General features: G+C 48.2%; 1 non-coding gene across 1 annotated transcript; it reads right to left on the reverse strand.

Annotated features, from left to right (window-relative positions):
• Window positions 1-450: 450 nt before the first annotated feature.
• TRNAT-AGU (transfer RNA threonine (anticodon AGU)) lies at window positions 451-524 on the reverse strand. The gene has a single exon. It is a non-coding gene; the product is annotated as a tRNA-Thr (tRNA).
• Window positions 525-16,352: the final 15,828 nt, after the last annotated feature.

The raw sequence follows: 16,352 nt of genomic DNA on the forward strand, positions 1-16,352 counted from the left end.
GATTGACCAAAAGGTGGGAAGAGCGGACACATTTGGCAAGGCACCACTGGGTGCTGCATCCCTAACCTCCACTTTACCTGTAGGTGCCTTGGCCAGCTTAGCCATGGTGCCAGTCTCTGGGACTTTTCTCCTAACTGCTCCATTTTTCGTCAATGACAATCAAAAGGAAGGTGACAGGACATCTGTGTGTAGACATCCCCAGCGAATCACAAGGATGTGTGGCACAGGCTCTCGTGTTGCAGCAATTGAAGGTGAAGCGATCACCTTGCCAATTCCAGTCACAGCAGCCTTTTCATCAACTTCAGGCTTGTGATTTGATTCTTTCCAACGATTCTCTCCAAAGAATCCTTTTTCTTAGAAAGCAATTACTTGGATTACCAAGGGAGGTATCTTCTGTTTCCTAGAAAGACACAGGAAAAAGTGAGCAGAGGAGACAAAAGCCATACAACAAGGCACCACTGGGAGTTGAACCCAGGATCGCCTGTTTACTAGGCAGATGCTTTAGCCAGCTAAGCCATGGCGCCTGCTTCAAGAAAGTGTTTGCAATTGTTCCATTTGATGGTCCAGGACAATGCCTGCAAATTCCAAAGTACAGACATTCCCCATTTCCCTCAAGACTTGCAGACCTTGAGGCATCTGGCTCTCCGTGCACAGAAAGCCACAGCTGAGTTGACAGAGGACTTCTAACATGTGCTTCTCCCACTAGCCACTGTGATCATATAGTGGTTAGTGATCTATGTTTCAGTCACAGCAACCTCGGCTCAATTCTGAGTCATGGTAACCTTTCCTTCAGATCTAGACTTCTCATTTGCCACTTTCCAAGTGTGGTGGGGTGTCTACCCCAAACAAGCAGGAGAAAGATTACGGCAGCCTTGGAGAGGTTGCACAGAACCCAGCCTATTAGGAAAAAGGGCTGCTCAGCACAGCAAGAGTCAGTCACTCCTTGGCTCCTGGTCAAATACTGCCAGACTGAGGCCCTGATAAAAAGACGGTGAAAGGTGCTAGGTCTGTGGGGAAGTGGTCCAGGGAAACAGACGGCGGGGGTTGGAGGTTCACCACTTTTGCCTCAGTTGCCACGGACACAGGGTGGCTACAGCCTGGACCGCATCCGGCCACTGAGGCAAGTGGCTAGGTAGAGGACAGCTTGCTCCTCCCCTTGAAGGGGGGAGAGAACTGAGTGGGTCACTGTCAGAGGGCTGTGTCTATAAGAGGACACTGCAGACCTGAGAATGACATGGGTCCTAATGATAAAACAGATGGCGGCCAGATGCCACTAGATGAAGGCGCACCAGTGAACCAGATCTAATTCCCAGGATGGCCAGCAGGAGGCACTGCAGTGGTGAGGCATGCCCCATTACACCAAGACTTAGCCGCAAGGAAGGCTCTCTCTGTCTTGAACAAGCACTTAGAAGGATTGTGCTGACAGTTCTTTTCTTTTTATGAAAAGAGATACAAAAAAGGAGCCAACAGAGACACTAGGTTTGGCAAGAAAGAACTGGCAGGCCAAGCCAGGCTCTCCTGGTTAGTAGGAAGGCTATTCAGCCAGCTCTTCCCAAAGACCACTATCTTGAAGCCTTTTAACAGCCATTGCAGATCTCCACCACAAAAGAGACAAAGAGATGCCAAAATAGAGTTCTCCACTGCCTGCAGACATCAAGCTACCAGGAGTTCTGTGCGCAGAGAGGCCCCTGCTGGTGGAAAAAGGCTTTGGTAGAGACTCTTCTGAAACCAGCTGTGGTCATATAGTGTTTAGCACTCTGTGTTGTGGCTTCAACATCCACAGATGCAAGTTCAGTTTTGGGGACATTTTTCTTGTCTCCACATTTGTCTAGTGGCTCCTTTCAACACTTGTCACCAAAAAGACCTGTTTCTTTTGCAAGCAATGTACAGCTAGGCAAAGGCAGTCTTCTCCATGTCCTCAAAAGATCACCAAGCTGTGGGGAGAGGAGACACATTCAGCCAGGCACTACTGGGTGCTGGATCCTGAATCTCCTCTTTACTGAGCAGCAGTCTGTTAGGGGGATTCCCTTCATCCCCTTCCCTGGTTCTTGTCACACAGGCAGAAATCAGGAGACCAGCAGTTTGAAGTGCAATTAATGCAATGTTTATTGGGGTTAGTTTCAAGCAAGAATATCCATAGTCCACATGCCAGAAGAATCTGTTTCCCAGTGTTCTGTTCGCAGCTCTGACACCGCAGAGCCTTTATCCATGTCCCTTTTCCCTCTCCTCTTTCTTAGGAGGCTCAAATATACCTGCAGTACTTGCCCCTAGTCCCAGCCCTTACAATTTATGGTCATGTTCTGTTTTGGAGAGTCATGAGTCTGGGGGCTTGGTACCACCTCTTTTCTATCCCATGAGAGGGGTAAGAATTGAGGTTGTGTACTGGTCAAGGCCAGGCTGTTCTTTGGCTTTTAGTGTGTCTTATTCCTTCCCCCATTCCCCTCCTTGCCCCTCCTAACTGGTTGCTTTACCTTGGTTTGAGAGAGGAGCCAGGCAGTGTATGCTCGTATATTACACTCCCACCGTACCTAGTAACAATTTAGTGCTATCCCTTAACTTTTCCATTATACTAACAAGCCCATCTGGCTGGGCAGAAGCAACATAGTTTCTTTGTTCCTTGTTTACACATATTAGTAAGGATATAAGAGTATCAAAAATCAAACCCAAAATTCTATCTCAGGCTAACAAACTATATACTAACAGGGCCTTGGCCAGATTAGCCACACTGCTGCTCTCTGGAACTTTTCTTCTAACGGCTTCATTTTTCATCAATGATAATTAAAAGAAGTGGAAAGGAGAGTAACTCCATTTTCTGCAAAACCTACTGAGATTGCACTATCAGGGTCTCTGTGTGCAGACATCTCCAGCGAATCACAAAGACGTGTGGCAATTGCAGTCCAAGCAACCGCCTTTTCATCAACTCTAGGCTCGTGGTTTGATTTTTTTCCCCAATGCTCCTCTGCAGAGGTTTCCCTTAACAATGTATTAATTAGATTACCAATGGAGGTGTCTTGCATTTTCTAGAAAGATATAGGAAAATGTGAGCAGAGATGGTCATAGAATGGTAGAATCATAGGGTTAGACCAGACCACAAAAGTCATCTAGTCTAACCTCCTCTTCTCAGTCTGATGTTGTTTAACATTTTCATTAATTACCTGGATGTAGGAATAGAGAGCATACTGATCAAATTTGCAGATAACTTTGCCTACTATTTCTCTGAGTTCGTTGAAATTCAACTGTCTGACGTCCAGTTCTCTTGTTTTGCTGTTCTCATGTCCCCTTTCCACAGGATCTTGAATTCTATCAGATCATGATCACTTCTCTCCCAAGTTCCCCAGCACCCTCACATTCCCAACTAATTTACCCCTGTTAGTCAAAACCAGATCCAAAATTGATAACCCCCTGATTGTTTCCTCAACTTTATGAATCAGAAAGTTGTCCTGTATGCATGCTAAGAATTTTCAGGCCATAGTACATTTTGTTGAAACAATCTTTGAACAGATATATATCCCAGTATATTCCAATATTCTTGTCCCACAAACTCATAAAAACTTTGCAGTCTTTCCACACAGTGAATATATAAAAATATCCAAAATTGTTAATTAGAATGCTCTCAATATCTACCAGTATAGTATCCCCTGTAATTCAGTATACTTGTGCATGATGTGAGCAGGACATTCAAAGCCTATCACTTCCCTTTTTAAGCTCATCTTCACTTTGGTGTGCAAATGTTCTCTTCCTTGTCTGTTTCGAACACCAAAGTTTGTCTTTGTATTATCTGCTTCCATACTTATTCAGAACATTTATTATCTCAGCTGCAATAAGTTCTGATGTTTCTCCTTTAAGTTTGACACAATCCACAGGTTTAGTTTGCAGACACAAACTGCCTTCATAAGCCTTGAAATTGCGATCCAAGAGAGGAAGCAATTCCACATATCTGTGATTCAGTGCACCGATAGTGACACACATTCAATGTTTTCCAGGTTGTCAATTAGTTCATCATTGCCCATGGAGCAAAAACATTTGCAACTATTCCTTTACACTTTATCTGCGCACATCAGCATAAGTACTAAGGGCACTTGCTATTCATTTCTGCTTTGTAGTCCCTCTGTCTATAGCTTGGTACCAAAAGCTTGATCTGAAGTCTTGATATGAGCGCTCTTCTCATGAGACACTAAGGGTACGTCCAGACTACCCGCTGGATCGGCAGGTAGCGATTGATCTATCAGGGATTGATATATCGTGTCTCATCTAGACGCGATATATCGATCCCCGAATGCGCTCCCGTCGACTCCGGAACTCCACCAGGGCGAGCGGCGGTAGCGGAGTCGATGGGGGAGCCGCGGGCATCGATCCCGCGCTGTGAGGATGGGAGGTAAGTCGAAATAAGATACGTCGACTTCAGTTACGCTATTCCCGTAGCTGAAGTTGTGTATCTTACATCGACCCCCCCGCCCCCAGTGTAGACCAGGCCTAAGAGACTTAAGCAATTTGCATCCTAGGTTCCAAGACCAGAAGAGACCGTTATAATCATGTAGTCTGACCTCCTGTATAACATCGGCCATTGAACAGCCCCAGAATAACTCTTCGAGCAGATCTTTTAGCAAAACATGCAATCTCAATTTAAGAATTGTCAGTGATAGAGAATCCACCACGATCCTTGGTAAATTATTCCAATGTTTTATTACTCTCATGGTTAAAAATATACACCTTATCTCCAGTCTGAATTGGTCTAGCTTCAACTTACAGCCATTGGATCATTTTAAACCTTTCTCTGCTAGATTGAGGAGCATAGTATTAAATATTTGTTCTCCACTTAGGTATTTATAGATTGGGATCAAGTTACCCCTTAAACTTCTCTGTCTTAAGCTAAATAGATTGAGCTCCTTTAGTCTATCCCTATATATTGTGTTTTCTAATCCTTTTATCATTCAGCTAGATCATATCACTACAACTGCCCCTGCTGTAGGTGGGCAACTATTCTCCACACTTCTAGTGAGGTCTATTCTGACTAGAGAGGGGGCATGTGTGTTAGGACCATCAAGAGTTACTGCTGGCTATGCAGGGAGAGGAGAAGACTCCTGAATGAAGAAAACAATCTCTCCAGGCTATAGAATTGACGATCTGATTGGGCTGTGAGTGTGAGTCTACAAATGCTTGTCTCAATGCTCTGCCGGGGTTTTGGACAGAAGCCAGAGCAGGATGATAGTCAAATAGCCTGGAGGCCCTGCAGTGCACCCTTTAGTATACTAGAGTTCAGCATCCCATTAATCAGCCACAAGGAGGCACTGTGTGTAAAATACCTCCTTTAAATGAACTCCTGGTAGAGAATTAAAAGATCTAATGCTGAACTGACACCTCTACCTCAATATAACATGACCCGATATAACACAAATTCAGATATAACATGGTAAAGCAGCACTCCGGGAGGACAGGGCTGCATGCTCCTGCGGATCAAAGCAAGTTCGATATAATGCGGTTTCACCTATAATGCGGTAAGATCTTTTGGTTCCCAAGGACAGTATTATATCGGAGTAGAAGTGTATCTGGTGTGTGTGTGTGTGTGTGTAAGAAATCTCTGTAGCCAGTCCCTATCTAGTACAGAGGAACGTCATTACCTTCAACTCAGTGGCATTTCTTTGTCGGTGGTCATGGCAATCACATGTGCTGATGCATTTTTTCTTGAATATGGTAGTCTATAATTTTCATTCAGAAACACAGTGCACAAAACAGATCAAACCTCATGGAGCATAAATGAAGGTACTTCTCATGTTCGGCAGAATGTGCCATATTAGAGATGAGATTTGCACCTCTCGTAGACAGATAATGTCAGCTGGGCAGGGAGTGTAACATTGACCCACCAGCTTTACACTCCCACACATTCTGGAACTTTGTCAGTAGTGCCTGTCTGTGTAATTGAAACCATCCCACACCCAACTCCCTGCCAGCCCCCATCTATGCCTGAGAAGTTCAGCTTGTGTTTGGATTCTATCAAGCAGAGCAGTGAGATCCAGCAAGCATTTTTGACTTCTTGCAAGGATTTTCTTGAAAAGTGTGGCAGGGGGGGGAGGAGAGAGAGAGAGAGGATGTTTGTGAGTAGCATGTTTGGCCACTAATATTACAGCACTAAAAACAAAAGAGACAGGAAGTTTCATAGTCAGCAGCATTTCCACCTGTGTGGGGACACCCCAATGAATTTCTGATCCATCGCATTAAGGATTCTGCTAAAATTACCTAACATCCAGCTTCTTCACGACCCTTCAGTTGAGTTCTCTATAGGAGGGAGCTTCTAGGAATTGGTATTCTTGGCTGCAGGTTGGGTCTGGCTTCCCCCAACCTTTGGATCCAGGTAATACATGATCCCAAGGGGAGCCATCTCCTAGAGCTTCCCCATGTCCTGTGGAACTCAGGACAGTGAGAAACATGTACGTCATCTGTAAGGTGAAAATTTAGGTAAAACATGACAACATTTCTCCTTTATTTGCGGTAGAGGGAAGCCTCATAGTTCCTATATGGCCAAATATTGATATTTCTATGGATGTCTGTTTATACAGGGAAATTGACAGTTGATATTGATATCAGCAATTTTTGGGTATCATTTATATAAAGATGTTCTCTTTAATAGTCTATCAAATTTATCATATTCAGCAACGTAGTATGTGCCCACTTTTATCAATGTGTATGTAGAATGGATATCAATTACTCTCTGAATTCACGTGTGGGCATGGCCCTCCCCTCCTCTTGCCCTGCCCTCAGTTGCTCCGTGGCATTTAAGCATTCCCTTAGAGCTGTCAGCAACAGCTGTTTCTGCTCTAGGGCCCAGAAGAGGAAAGGTGTGCTGGGCTCCAGCCTGGGACTCTCTCCCTCCTGCCTTTCCCTGACTATAAAGTCTGGCCCTGGTACTGCTTCCCTTAAGTGTCATGTGGGCAAGAGGAAGAGCGTGGCAGCTGCAGGTACAAGGATCAAACTTGTGGGCATCAGGTGAAGCAGCAAGAAACACAACCATCAGGTCAATCTGCAGGAATCTCTTGCCAGACTGTTAAATTCTAGGGCCCCAACCTATTGCAGCCAGCCTGTTGAACCAGCCGGACCAAAGCCCTAGCTCTAGTGGGCATCAGTGACCCAGCAGGAAGGAAAAAACCTCACTCTGGTCCACCTAGGAACAAGGAAATCAAGCACATTGAGCTCCAAGGCTTTACAGCAAACCAACACAGCACCAGGAGGTCCCACTAGAATTTGAACTCAAATGGTAGGATTCAAAGTATGGAGGGCTGACCATTACAGCATGGGACCTGCAGCTATTGTCATTTCAGGCCTCCTGTGTGACCCTTAGCTGATCGGTTTGCACTCTGCACTCATTGCTTCCCTCCAGCTCTTCCTCTCTTGGGACTCTCTCTCCTCCTCTGTCTCTGTTGCTCTCATCTCCTAGACATTGATCCCAGCCCTTGTCAGTGCCGACACCAACTGGCAGAAGGGCCTATAAGTCCCCGGCCTGACGGGAGGCCAATGCATGTGGTGGGCCATAAGCACCACAGGTTTTACCCTGTCTGCTTCCTTCCCCATGTCTCTTAGTTAGATTATATGGCCGTACACCTATGGCTGGGGATATGAATTTGTGGGCACAGCATTGTGCAGTGGGCTTCTGTGATGAACTAGGACTGTTCTTTATGTGGCCTTTGAATGCTGAGTGGGGAGTGTTGGCTGGGAAGGCAGGGGAGTGTGGCTAGGATGGTCTGTATGGGGGGATGGGAGACTGAGCTTGAGGGAAGATACCTGAGCATGTACATGAGAACCCAGGAAGGGGTTAGAGGCCAGGTGACACCTTTGCCCGGGAAACTAAACAAAGGCTGGGGGAGGAGATGCTGGGGGGAGAGTTTTCAGGGCTGACTGGTGGAATGGCTGGGAGGCAGACGGGGCTCTGACCTCCCAAGGGGGCTGCGGTGCCCTGGGACCCCAAGATGCACCTAATTGGGGGGGTCCTGTTGTCTGTGCCTGCAAGACCTGTCTTGGACTGTATTCCTTTGCTGAGAGTCATGGTGAATCGCAGGAAGCTGGGGGTGCAGGGCCTTGTTTCCCCCCACTCTCCATGACAGCTTCCAAGACAGGCTGTAATTCAGCAAGGGGTTTGCAGCTGGGCCTTGGCCTGGGGATGATTTTCTCTCCACACAGCAGATGGGGGATGCACTGGGACCAGCTCCTAGCTCTTTTTTGTGAACTGGTTCCCCGTGAGGACACACCAGAGATCACTGCAATCTACATAAGGGACAACCACCTGGAAATATTCTCCAGGCCCCAGCTGATTTGGAAAGTTAAACACGATAGTGCACAACATAGAACTATGGGGCTAGGTCCCATAGAAAACAAAGGGGAGTGGGGAAAGAGAGAGCACAGAAGAAAAGAGAAGGAGAGATGGGATAGAAAAAAGTCTCTAGAGAGGGAGCAGATGGAGAGAACCAAGGAGTGCAGTGGACATAGTCAATTAATCGGGCTGCCTCCTAGGTCAGGCTGCAGCCCAGCTTCAGGACTCAGAAGAAATGGAGCTCGCATCCCTACCTACAGGACTCCAGGCATGACCAGCCTTCTGGATCAAACGTCCCCTCTTGTGCTCAAGTCATAACATCTAGCAGGCAAAAGACAGGATCCCACGTGATTTGAGCGAGCAAGACGAAACCTTGGAACACCCAGTAGTGTTAGATGGCAAAAGAGCTGCCCCAAGGTCCCACCAAGACTTGAAATCAGATTGCAGGATTCAAAGCCCTGAGTGCTGGCCCTTACACCATGGGACCAGTGGTGATAACCTTGGGGTCTACTGGTGTAGAAAAGCCTGGGTGGACAATTTTTTGCCTCCCTTGCTCAAGATCTCTCTGGCCTCCCTTGCATTTGCTCAAGTCGGCACACAGCAGTTTGCTGTAGACCAAGAAGCCTTTCTTCCTCCAGACTGTGAGGAAGTTACCCCTTCAGTACCAGGCAGTAAATGGCCCTTCCTAGGAAAGCTCAAGTCCTGAAAAGAGGAAAGTAACATCAAGGAGGGTACAGAAGAGCTGCTTCTTGAGGGATATACCACAGGTGGAAATGATACCTGACCAGGGACTTGAACCCTCAGATTAAAAGTCTGATACTCTATCAACTGAGCTAGCCAGTCTCACATGAAGGAAAGGCAAGTTTGATGCAGAAGAGAAACTAGTCAAGAAAATGAGGGCAGGAAACAATACAGAAAACTTGCTACTCTGGCTCCCTTAGTAGCCCTAACCCCAGCCTGCTCCTCCATCTAGCACCCTGAGGCCTTCTTCTTTTTCAGTTTAATATTGGATCCAGGACAAAACACCGTTATACAAAGCAAAATGAAATCACAGACACACATGCCATTGGAAATATATATTTTTAAAAAAGGAAAATGCAATCCCCATCATATTATGGTATCTAGGCCAATCCTGCACTGAAAGCACCTGCTAAGATCCCTGTGTGCTTACGAGAAACCTGGAGGAACTGATACCAAAGCCTGAACATGAAACACAACTGCTCCCAGTTGCCACAGTAAAACCCTTTCCCTGCCCGCAATCAGAGAAAAGCAGGATGAAATCAAGGCCAGTCCTGGTCCCAGAGCCCAGCCCACGCCCGCCTCAACTCTGCTGGTGACTCATGGTTATTTTCCACTACAGCCAGATGTATAATGGCCACATAAACCCGGTTAGCCACTGCTGCGGGGAACTGTCTTCATTGCTGAAGATGCTCCTAACAGTGGCTCTGCCAACATTGCTACAATACGATGGCATTGATTAAGTGCAGTGTGCCCCCATGAGCGTTCCTCTGTGCCCTCCTAGGAGGCATGCCCCACACTTTGGGGACCACTGCCCTAAACTGAACTCTACTCGCTAAGCAGGGGCTAGTGATGCCAAATCCCCACCCTTTCTGCCTGTGACCCCGCCCTCTTCCATCTCTTCCAACCTTCCACCCACAGCCCCATCCACTATGTGATAATGTGGAAGCTCTTGAAGCCCCAATACACTTCTGCCACCAAGATGAGGTATGGAGACTCTCTCCCCCCCAATGCCTTATGGCATTAGCTGTATTGGTGGGGAGGGAGCTCAGTTGTAGGGCACATGCTTTGCACATGTGCTTTAGTGTAATAATTCTGCCGATGAACTGTTCTAAGATTGTCACTGTTTTCAGGCAGGGCTCCCTGACATTTATGTGAAGATGGGATCTTATCTAGCTGGGGAAATCTAAGTTGTTTATACCACAATCAGCTACATGGTCAGTGGATGTTCATTGTCAATACACGGGATATCAAGAGCCCTGTGACTGTCTTGGAAAAGGAGTTTTATGAATATTTTTAACAGGTTCCCCCTACCCAAATATTGCAATAGAATCTCCAGTAAGTTCATATTAAAAATGGTTATTAATGTGGGGCCTCCAAAGTGAGCGTCAGACTAATGCTACAGCAATATCTGAACCATGGTAAGAAGGGGAGTGGTGTGGAGGATTAGGGGAACTAGGCAGTGAGGAGTGACAGCGTTCACACCCTGCACAGATGGGGCTGAGGGAAATCAGCATCTACTGGGGCTGAGGGCTGGGATGTGGCTGCATGGGCAGTAGAACGGGAGGCAGGTTGGGACCGAGGAACCCGGGGAACATTTCAATCCTCAACAACACAAAACAGAGAAACGCTCCCGAGTCTCTCCCAGGGAATTAACATTTCTTTGCAGAAAGCTAAAGGTTTTAACAGAAATGAGTGAAATCAAAGGGCCACACGATGGCGCCAGAAGCCTAGGAACGAAAAGCCCCAGGATTCCTTTGTGTGCCTTGGCTCTGGAAAGGGATTTGGTTCCACTCATTGTATTGCTATGGCCGGTAACATCCCAGGAATGAGCCATGTCAATGACTGTGACACCGGGTGTGAGGAACCTTTAATCTGATTCCAACGGAATAATGATTTCACACCTGAGTTATTAGCGGCAGCTTCCCAAGGGCAATTCCAACTGGTTCCTCCCAGAGATGGGTGATCTGGGAACAGAGAATCTCTCTGGCTCCCACTGTCAGTTTTCCAGTCTTTCTCCCTCCCTCCCCCACACTATCACATGCCCCCACTTTTCACACTTGCTTCTTATCAAACTGTCTGTACTGAGCCATCTTGATTATCACTTCAAAAGTTTTTTTCCTCTTACTTAATTGGCCTCTCAGAGTTGGTAAGACAACTCCCACCTGTTCATGCTCTCTGTATGTGTGTGTATATATATCTCCTCAATATATGGTTCACTCTATATGCATCCGAAGAAGTGGGTTGTAGCCCACGAAAGCTTATGCTCTAATAAATTTGTTAGTCTCTAAGGTGCCACAAGTACTCCTGTTATTTTTGCGGATACAGACTAACACGGCTGCTACTCTGAAACATGCCCCCACTAGTAATGAACTAAGGAAACAAACTGGCCATCAACAAGCGTAACCTTGAAATTAAATGAAGGTTTCTAACCACTGGAGGAGTGAAGTTCTGGAACAGCCTCCCAAGGGGAGCAGTGGCGGCAAGAAACTGAACTGGCTTCAAGACTGAGCTTGATAAGTTTATGGATGGGGTGGTATGATGGGACTGCCTACAATGGCATGTGGCCGATCTGTGATTGCTAGCATCAAATATCTCCAACCAGCGGAGATGGGACAATAGGTGGGAAGGGCTTAGAGTTACTGCAGAGAATTCTTTCCCAGGTGTCTGCCTGGTGCATCTTGTCCGCATGCTCAGGGTCTAACTGATCACCATATTTGGGGTTAGGAAGGAGTTTTCCCCAAGGGCAGATTGGCAGAGACCCTGGGGGGGTTTCGCCTTCCTCTGCAGCATGGGGCATGGGTCACTTGCAGGTTTCAACTAGTGTAAATGGTGGATTCTCTGTAACTTGACAGCTTTAATCCATGATTTCAGGACGTCAGTAACTCAAGGAGAGGTTGGGTCTATTACAGGAGTGGGTGGGTGGGGTCCTTTGGCCTGCAAGGTGCAGGAGATTGGACCAGATGATCATGATGGTCCCTTCTGCCCTTAAAGGCCCTGAGTCTAAAACAGAGAGGGAGGTAAAGGAAATTTTTAAAAGAATAAACCAAAGATTATAATACAAGGATGACTCCAACAGCTCACTGTATAGTCCCACCCCTTTCTTCCTCCACTGGGTGTTGAATGACCTGCTGGGATTTGGGACATTAATTTTCCCATTCCATTGATAAACTGATACAATGTGACTGAAATTAAACCAATTCCCGGCCAAGAAAAGAGCACATCCCTGCATTGGCTGGGAACTGAACCCAGGTCAACTGCTTGGAAGGCAGCTATGCTCATGGCTGACCAAGCCATGTTATCAATGGTGACACTAGGATTGAAGGATTATATCACATTATAAAAAATTGTAAATAAACATGTCGTCAGAACTTGAGCGTTCTGTAATCAAAGGCTGGTTTCCCCAGTTGAGTCTCAAATGCTCTTCTAGAAACACCCCCGGGACCCGGCCCTCCCCAGCAGGAGTGAAAGGAGAAACTCCCAGGTCTGCACTTAGCTCCAGGCTGACTTACTGGGGGAATGGGGGAGAAATTATTCTTTGCTGCTGAGCAGGGAGCCAGGGGAGTTCTCTGGGAATCAAGGTGCTGAGCCTGACCCAGTTGCTTCATTGCCCCTTGGGGCCCTGCAGGCTTAGACCATCCCTGAGGCCAGGCAGCTGCTCAGTGAGCTTTCCTGGTGTAGCTGGCAGTGCCTGGATATCCCACTCTAAGGGCTTGAGTTCAGCCATCAGGAAAGGCAGCAGCTTTGCTCCCTACTTCTAAACCAGGGGTAGGCAACCTATGGCACACGTGCCAAAAGTGACCTACGAGCTGATTTTCAGTGGCACTCACACTGCCCAGGTCCTGGCCACCGGTCCAGGGGGCTCTGCATTTTAATTTAATTTTAAATGAAGCTTCTTAAAAAATTTCAAACTTTATTTACTTTACATACAACAATAGTTTTGTTATATATTATAGACTTAGAGAAAGAGACCTTCTGAAAATGTTAAAATGTATGACTGGCACGCGAAACCTTAAATTAGAGTGAGTAAATGAAGACTCGGCACACCACTTCTGAAAGGTTGCCGACCCCTCTTCTAAACAGAGCTCCAAGGCAATGGTTCTCAACCAGTGGTACCCGGTTGAGGGGGCAGCGAGCAGGTTTCAGGGGGGCCCCACCAAAATAAACCAGAAAGCAGGGCTGACATTAGACTCGCTGGGGCTCAGGGCAGAAAGCTGAAATCTGAGTCCCACCACCCAGAGCTGAAGCCGAAGCTTTGTGGGGCCCTGCGCAATTGCTCGGCTGGCTACCCCCTAACGACAGCCCTGGCTTTTAATCTACTGGACGTGCAGAAAAACAGTTGTTGTGGCACAGGTGGGCTGTGGAGGTTTTATACCACGTTGGGCGGGAGCTACAGAAAGAAAAAGGTCAGGAACCCTGGCTCCAGGGAATCCCAGAGAATAAAGACTCAATCTGACTCACTGCTGCCAACTCCCATGATTTTGCCATGAGTCTTGTGACAGTTATTGTTTTTCCGTAAAGCCCCAGCTCCTGGAGTCAAGTGGAGATGTGATGATTTCAGCCTTCGCTCTTAAAGACACAGTACGTTTCTAGCCCTTGTGGCTGTGGAGAAAGCTTCAAAATGGGATCCCCGTGTGCCCTAAAGGCTCATCAAGCAGAAGGCAAATAAAAAAGATCCCCAAATCTATTATTTTTACAGAATCTCCTGATTTCAAAGCCAATCTGGTTATTTTTGGTGAGCCTGATTCAGGGTTTTTTAACGTTTGGGGTCGGCCGTTCTGCAGACTGAGAGCTCGGCACCCTCCTCCATACCCAGCACACCCAGACTGGTCTAAAGCTTTAACTCTCTCTTCTCCTTCCTGCCGCTGTAATGCCCCTTCCTAGATGTACTTTTCCACAGACAGTGAATTCCCCACAGGGCTGAGTCCCCACAGGGCTGTTCCGGGGGCTCCAGTCCCCCACCCCAGTACAGACAGGGCAGTAACCTCACATCATCCCTTTGTGACTCCCAGGGACCCTGCAGGGATAGCATCTCCATGCTGGGCCCTAGGGCCCCCCAAAGCACCTGGGGGGAGGGGGCAGTAAACCCCTATCTCAGGGGGCTCCTGCTGCCTGGAGGTGACCATATCCTTACAGTCCCTCCACCTCATACCGACATCCCCATGAACTCTCCCCCTTACAGCCCCTCCCCTCACAGAGACACTCCATAGCCCTTCCCTGTAGAGTCCCTCCCCCCACACTGACACCCCCATGGATCCTCCCCCTTTCAGCCCCTCCCTCTCACACTGACACCCCCATGGACCCTCCCCCTCACAGCCCCTCCCCCTCACACTGACATTCCCATGGACCCTCCCCCTCACAGCCCCTCCCCTCATACTGACACCCACATGGACCTTCCCCCTCACAGCTCCTACCCCTCACACTGACATTCCCATGGACCCTCCCCCTTACAGCCCCTCCCCTCACCGTGACACTCCATAGCCCTCCCCCTTACAGCCCCTCCCCCTCACACTGACACCCCCATGGACCCTCCCCCTCACAGCCCCTCGATTCACACTGATACCCCGTAGCCCTCCCCTCACAGCCCCTCCCTTCACACATAGAGGGACTTGCTTGCTGGAATCTGACATTACAAACCCAGGGGTGAGATTTTATGGATGTGGAATTCTCCAAACCACATATTAACCCCTAAATTCCCCAGTGCAAGGACTCCCCAAGCTAGTCGAGTTCATATGTGGGTCTCTCTTTTCATCACACCAGATGGCTCCCTTTGAGCAACGACCTTTTGAGGCCAACAAGAAACCTTCTAGTTTGGGCTCATTCATGCACCACATTTACCAGTTGTCCTGGGCTCATTGCCCGTGACCTGCACGTCTGCTGGCCGTCAGGCGTGAGACCCTTTGATCCCCGCCTCACCTACAATCCTGTTTTTCAAGCTCAAACCCAAGACCAGAAACTTGCTGCAGCTTATGCAGCCCTGTAGAGCATTCAGAGACACAAAGAGAAGATCCATAGGTGACCTTGACAAACCCCATAACAATGGCCAGACTGGGTCAGACCAAAGGTCCATCTAGCCCAGTATCCTGTCCTCTGACAGTGGCCAATGCCAGGTGCCCCAGAGGGAACTAACAAAACAGGCTTTCTGAGAGCATCTGCCCCCTTCCACCACAAGAGCAAGCACGCAGGTAAAAGGGGGGGGGGGGGGGAGAAGTCCCAGGAACACTTCCTCTTTTTCTCCTCAGCTACTGCCCATCAGCAGGATTCCTCCTCCTCCTCTGTCCTGTGCCTCAGTGCAATTAAATCTCGCACCTAGACAGCCAGCCCATCCGCTGCACCCCGATCCCCCATGCTTAAGCCTCCCTGCCAAAGTCCTGCACCTGGCTCCATAGAATTAAGTCTCACATCTCACTGGCAACTCGATTTCTTGTGCCCATAGTGTCTCTGCCCCCTTAGTAGATGACTTAAGAAACACAGTGTCTGCCTTTTCTACAGAAGTGCTTGGAGAGGCCTTTGTCATCTGGCCTAACGGATAAGGCACCTGACTTTAGATCAGGCAATTGAAGGTTCAAGTCCTTTTGCAGTTGTGCTTATGCAGTTTTCCCTTTGTACTGAAAGTCCTGCTCTCTTTCTGGCTGCTCAGGCCAATGCTCTGGCTTCAGCTAGAGCCCCGGGAAGGAGTTGGGGGTAGACATTACAAAGGCTAGGACATGAGCCCCATATCTTCCAGTCTAGCCTTTACCATTCCTGACTTAACAAAGAAAATGGGCAGGTGCCTGGGCTAGAGTGTAGAGCAGTTTCCCTCTTCCAAACGTGTGCCTGTCCCTGTGCTTTAGGGGGCTTGCTAAATAGCGCCTTGGGAGCCTGGGTGATTCGCTGCTTCTCACCAGCTGGGGAAAAGCCTCTTGGGGAAAAATCTCCTGCCCCACTGCAAAAGTGAGCACCTTGAGTGGGAACGGTAAGAGGCCCCACCAGGGGGGCTGGCCCTGCTTTCCTACAACATTCTGATGTTGGCCACAGAGCATCAGCAGCTACCCTGCAGGTGGCCTTCAGTGGGTGTTTGGCATGCCAGGGAGCAGGCTGGCCGAGTGTCTTTGTGGCAGTCAGCTGGCCATGCATAGGCCTGGTCCTCCTCCCCCTTGGTTACTCTGTGGCTTTTAAGCCTTCCCTTGGAACTGTCAGCACCAGCCACCTGAGCTCTAGGTGCCCAGAGGAGAAAAGATCTGCTGGGCTCCCACCTGGGACTCTTCCTCCCTCCTGCCTATTCCTGACTATGAAGCCTGGCCCTGACACTCCTTTCTTTAAGCACCATGTGGGC

This window comes from Emys orbicularis, chromosome 15 (assembly GCF_028017835.1).
Source record: "Emys orbicularis isolate rEmyOrb1 chromosome 15, rEmyOrb1.hap1, whole genome shotgun sequence".
NCBI lineage: Eukaryota > Metazoa > Chordata > Testudines > Emydidae > Emys > Emys orbicularis.